The sequence below is a fragment of the Triplophysa rosa genome, linkage group LG5 (genome assembly GCF_024868665.1).
Source record: "Triplophysa rosa linkage group LG5, Trosa_1v2, whole genome shotgun sequence".
Lineage (NCBI taxonomy): Eukaryota > Metazoa > Chordata > Actinopteri > Cypriniformes > Nemacheilidae > Triplophysa > Triplophysa rosa.
Window position 1 is genome coordinate 21,048,143 of NC_079894.1, and position 6,129 is coordinate 21,054,271.

Below are 6,129 nucleotides of genomic sequence, written 5' to 3' on the forward strand. Positions count from 1 at the left end.
TACAGGATGGGTCTCTGTCAGTCATTTAATCATAGAAATATTATAGAATAAGGTTGCATGCTGAAATATTTAAATTAAGATCTTAAAATAAAAATGTAGTCATATTCAAATAAAATATTTTAATATATAATTATTGCCGTATTAAAAAAATATACACAAAATTACTAATTCAGCATACGAGTTCATTCACAAAAACAGAAAACTAAAAATTTTTTCAAAATTCAAGTTTTTATTTTTTTATCAGACCGTTTGTTTTTTATTTTTTATTTGTTTAATAAAAAAAAACAAATAATAGATGATAACTAGGGCACTTTCACCTGCTGAAAGTGCCCTAGTTATCGGTGATTCTATTGTTCGGAACGTTAACATAGAGGCACCAGCCACCATAGTCCAATGTTTACCGGGAGCCAGAGCGCAAGTCAAATTTAAATGTGCTGGCTAAGGCTAATCGTAAATTCAGTAAGATTGTCATTCACGTCGGCACAAATGATGTTCGACTCCGTCAATCGGAGATCACAAAAGATAACATTAAAGAGGTGTGTGAGCTCGCAAGCATGATGTCAGACACTGTAATATTCTCTGGCCCCCTCAATGCTTATCGTGGTGATGAGATTTATAGCAGATTATCATCACTAAATGGCTGGTTGTCTGAGTGGTGCCTGCAGAATGATATAGTTTTTATAAATAACTGGAAGAGTTTTGAGGGCAGACCTGACCTGTTGAAACGAGATGGTCTCCATCCCTCCTGGGCTGGGACTTCCATCCTGTCTAGAAATATGGCAAAAAGTCTTAATGCTAATGCTAAAACTTGACTCGCTGGGGCCCAGGTCAGGGAGCAGACAGTATGGCTTAACCAACTGTCTGCTTGCCGTCTCACGTCGCAGAATACACAAAATGTACAACATGTAGTAATCCGTTCTCCCAAACATCACAAAATAGAGACTGTGTCTGTCCCCCGGATTAGCAAACATAAAATAATGCGTAAACCTCTTGAAAGTAATTTAATAAACGTTAAACAAACTAAACATGAACAAAATACAGATAATCAACTGTTACGACTCGGATTGCTAAATATTAGATCTCTCTCTAATAAAGCACTTTTTGTTAACGATATGATAACAGATCATAAAATAGACATGCTCTGTTTGACAGAAACATGGCTAAAACCAGATGATTATATTGCTTTAAATGAATCTGTCCCCCAAGATTATTATTATAAACACGAGCCTCGTCTAAAAGGCAGAGGGGGAGGTGTCGCAGCACTTTACAATAACTCTCTTAGCATTTCCCAGAAGTCGAACTCTAAATATAATTCTTTTGAAGTCATGGTTCTTCATGTTTCAACACCTAATACTAAAGATAAAACACTTTTTAAATTGATTCTAGCTATTGTATATAGGCCTCCAGGGCACCACACAGATTTTATTAAAGAATTTGGTGGGTTCTTATCAGAACTAGTACTGGCCGCAGATAGACTCCTTGTCGTTGGTGACTTTAACATCCACGTAGATAACGTTACAGATGCCTTAGGAATGGCTTTCAAAGACACTCTTAACTCCATGGGCATTAGTCAACATGTGTCAGGACCCACTCACCTTCGTAATCATACTTTAGATTTAATACTGTCTTACGGTATAAATGTGGACGACGTTAAAATCCTTCAGCAGAGTGAAGACATTTCGGATCATTATCTGGTATTATGTTTGCTTCACTGGCCTACGGCTGCAAATAAAACTCATTGTTACAAATATGGTAGAACAATAACTTCAACTACCAAAGATGCGTTTCTCGATAATCTGCCCGAATTGTCTCAAATCATGAGAAATAACGTTGAAGATCTTGACATTACCACTGAAAATTTTAATTCCACCTTCTCGGTAACGCTAGACAAAGTTGCTCCACTACGTTTAAAGAAGATTAAAAATGGCAGCCCCACACCGTGGTATAATGAACACACTCAGGCTCTAAAGAAAGCGGCCCGAAAAATGGAGCGCAACTTTAAGAAAACTAAATTAGAGGTATTTCGTACAGCATGGAAGGATAGTATTCGAAAATACAGGAAAGCCCTAATAACTTCTAGATCCGCCTACTTTTCATCACTAATAGAAGAAAACCAGCACAACCCTAGGTTTTTATTTAACACGGTGGCTAAATTAACAAAAAATAAATCGTCAGTGACTTCTGATCCTGTATATCAGCATAGCAGTGATGAATTTATGAACTACTTCACATATAAAATCCAAGATATTAGAGAAAAAATTATAACAATGCAATCAGAAGTGAAACCCGCTGAACAAACTAACTACAGCGCCCTTAAGGAGAAAATGCAATTATTTTATACCGTAGATCAAGATGAGCTGTCTAAAATTATTAGATCATCTAAATCAACAACATGCATACTAGACCCTATACCTACAAATCTACTGAAAGAGATGCTCCCAGAAATTATAGATCCTCTTCTTGGTATTATTAACTCATCTCTGACATTAGGACATGTGCCTAAAGCATATAAGGTGGCTGTTATAAGGCCCCTTGTCAAAAAACCCCAACTCGACCCTAGAGAACTAAGGAACTACAGGCCTATATCGAATCTACCTTTCATATCTAAAGTTCTGGAAAAAGTAGTTTCAACTCAATTATGCTCCTTCCTCCAAAGGAATGACATCAATGAAGAATTCCAGTCTGGATTTAGAGCATGTCACAGTACAGAGACTGCTTTGATCAGAGTTACAAATGATCTGCTATTGGCGTCTGACCGAGGTTGTATCTCGTTATTGGTGCTGCTAGACCTTAGTGCTGCATTCGATACCATTGACCACAGCACACTCCTACATAGACTCGAAAATTATGTCGGCATTAAGGGAATAGCTTTGAAATGGTTTAAATCTTATTTATCCGACCGTTTTCAATTTGTAGCAATAAACAATGAGGTGTCACGCAAATCGCAAGTCCAGTACGGTGTACCACAGGGCTCAGTCTTAGGGCCTCTGCTCTTCGCATTATACATGCTACCTCTAGGAGATATAATAAAGCGACACGGAGTTAGCTTTCACTGTTATGCTGATGATACTCAACTTTATATTTCCTCGAAGCCTCATGAAACACAGCAGTTCCATCGAATAATGGAATGCATAGTCGATATAAAAAACTGGATGAGTAACAACTTTTTATTACTGAACTCGGACAAAACGGAAGTGTTACTTATTGGACCGAAAACTGCTATAAGTAACAACCAAGAATACTGTTTAACTATTGACGGATGTTCCATAAAACCCTCGTCGTCAGCAAAGAATCTTGGCGTTCTATTCGATAGTAATCTGTCATTTGAGAGCCACGTCGCCAACACCTGTAAAATTGCGTTTTTCCATTTTAAGAATATATCTAAACTACGTCATATGCTGTCAATCTCAGATGCAGAGAAGTTAATTCATGCATTCATGACATCAAGACTAGATTACTGTAATGCACTGTTAGGTGGTTGCCCTGCAGGCTTATTACAAAAACTCCAATTGGTCCAAAACGCGGCAGCTCGAGTTCTTACACGTACAAAAAAGTATGAACATATTAGCCCGGTTCTGTCAACCTTGCACTGGTTACCTATAAAGCATCGCGTTAACTTTAAAATCTTGCTTATTACCTATAAAGCCTTACATGGTTTAGCTCCTCAGTACTTGAATGAACTCCTTTTGTATTACAGTCCTTCACGTGCATTACGCTCTCAGGCGTCCTGTCAGTTGGTAATACCTAGAATTTCAAAATCAAGTGCAGGTGGTAGATCCTTTTCCTATCTAGCGCCTAAACTTTGGAATAGTCTTCCCTGCACTGTCCGGGAGGCAGACACACTCTGTCAGTTTAAATCTAGACTAAAGACGCATCTTTTTAATCTTGCATACACTACTCTTCCATAATATAAATCTTCAGAGGGTTTAGGCTGCATTAGTTAGATCAACCGGAACCAAAAACACAACTGATGTACTTGTTGCATCAAAGAGTACAGAACAGTACTCTACTCTCAGCCAGTCTTGTCTCATTGTTCCAAGGTTACCACAGCGAGCAGGATGCAGTTCATGGCCTGACCTGATGGTAGAGCGGAGAATGGGAAGTGGGGACCTGACAAGAGCTGAGATGATAGAGCTGGATAAAGAAGGACGCGGTCTCTTGACATGTCTTCACCACAAAACTTCAAATGCTATTAGATTATTAATGATAATCTTAAACTATAATTTATTTTATTATTAAGTTTATTTATTTTATTTAGCCTTGTTGTGCAAGTTCTCTGGAGCTTGTGCAGAGGCAGCAGCTTTTGCCAGAGGGGAACTGGAATCCCCTGGTTGGGCCTGGGTTCTCCTGAGGTTTTTTTTCTCGATTAGAGTTTTGGGTTCCTCGCCACCGTTTGCATACTGTTTTTGCACTATCTGCCTGACCGGGGGGGCTGCTTTAGAATCTTAAAGTTTTACTTAATTAATATTGCATATAGGAATTTATTATCTGTTATATTTGACCTGTGCTTCTCTCTCCTTTATCCTAAATGTGTGCTCTCACTGAGCGTGTGTGTGTGTGCGTACTTGTCTGTGTACGTACGTGTGTGTGTGTGTGTGTGTGTGTCTCTGTGTCTGTGTGTGTTGGTGTGTGTGCGTGTTGTGTGTGTGGAGTGTTTTGTGTGTGGGTGTGTCTGTCTTCTGTGTTTTCAACCTTTTCTTGTTTTTGCAGGTACAACTTTGATTGTTTTGCTTGTAGTCAATGTGTCTCATGTACAGCTGCTTTGTAACAATGAAAATTGTAAAAGCGCTATATAAATAAAGTTGAGTTGAGTTGAGTTGAGTTTATTTGTTTTTTATAAGAAACATTAACTTTAAAAAATACAGCTAACAAATATAATAACAAACACAATAAACACATGAATAATAACACAATAAACCACATGATTTTTAAATTATTTAGTTATTTAAAAAAGAAGTTATATCTTTTGCAAATAAACTATATGTTCATATAAACAAGTATATGTTCAGCTAATTGTAAGCATTTTGCTTGTCTCATAAACAGTTAGCAGATATTAGTAGTCTTCATGGTTAAGCTCATTGTCATGAAATATTTCTAATGTTTACGTTTCAAGGTAGACTGCCGGTGTTACTGCCATTTTAGGATTGTTGAGTTGGTCTTAGTGAGTTAGGAGTCCTCTTCACTACCCCTAACGTCACAGGTTTAGGAGCTAGTTTTAGCGCTAAAACACTGTGAAATACTCTTAGCACAAACATTTAGGAGTCCTAAAATTAGGACTGACACGCCTATTATTTTTTAAGAGTTTCTCCTAAATCAGCAAGTTAGGAGCTACTTTTAACCTTAAGATGTTTTGTGAATACGGTCCCTGAACCGCTGGAGTTGGTTTTAGCTGTATATTAATCTAAACAAGCGCGACGGTTGCGGCTCCTCTCGCTGTCCCGTTTAAAGCCGTACGTGTGTCCACCGAGGCGTTTACGCCTGCGGCGGGCGTGTTTTTCAATTGTTTTCAACGGTAACGCCGCGCTTTTAAAAAAGCCATCAGTTGACGTTTTTTTTCCCGCTCAGCGTTCTTGCTATGCATTTTTCCCACGATCATCGACGGTGTTCGAATGGGCGCCCAGACTTGAAAAATTCTCAACTTTGGGCGGAACGCTGCGCCTGCAGCGGGCGTTTTCAGCCGCTAAATGGACACAGCCCCTAAGTGATGCGGTGCAGTTGTAACAACTCGGCCACAGCGCACGCGCCAGATGCGCGTATTCACAGCATTTTATATGCTTATGTTTATAAACAAACGGGAGAACAAAACAGATACAAGTACATATCATGTTACATGCTTATATTGTATGCATCATGTGAGGGGAAAACGGGTGGTACATAGGCAGTTGCGTTTTCAGCTGCACCATGCGTGCTCGTAAAATGAGCCCGTTTTAACTTCATCAGCAAAATGTGGCCGTTTAACGTTAATCAATGAATATGCTCTGTATCACATGTCAATGTCCTTCCTCGCGTCCTGGATATCTTGATTGACAGGAGTTTCGTCCAATCAGCAGTAGCTATCCCATTCCAACAAAATAGTTGGTTAAAAGCATTTAATAAATCAATACATTTGTGTATGTAAAAGTATTAGGT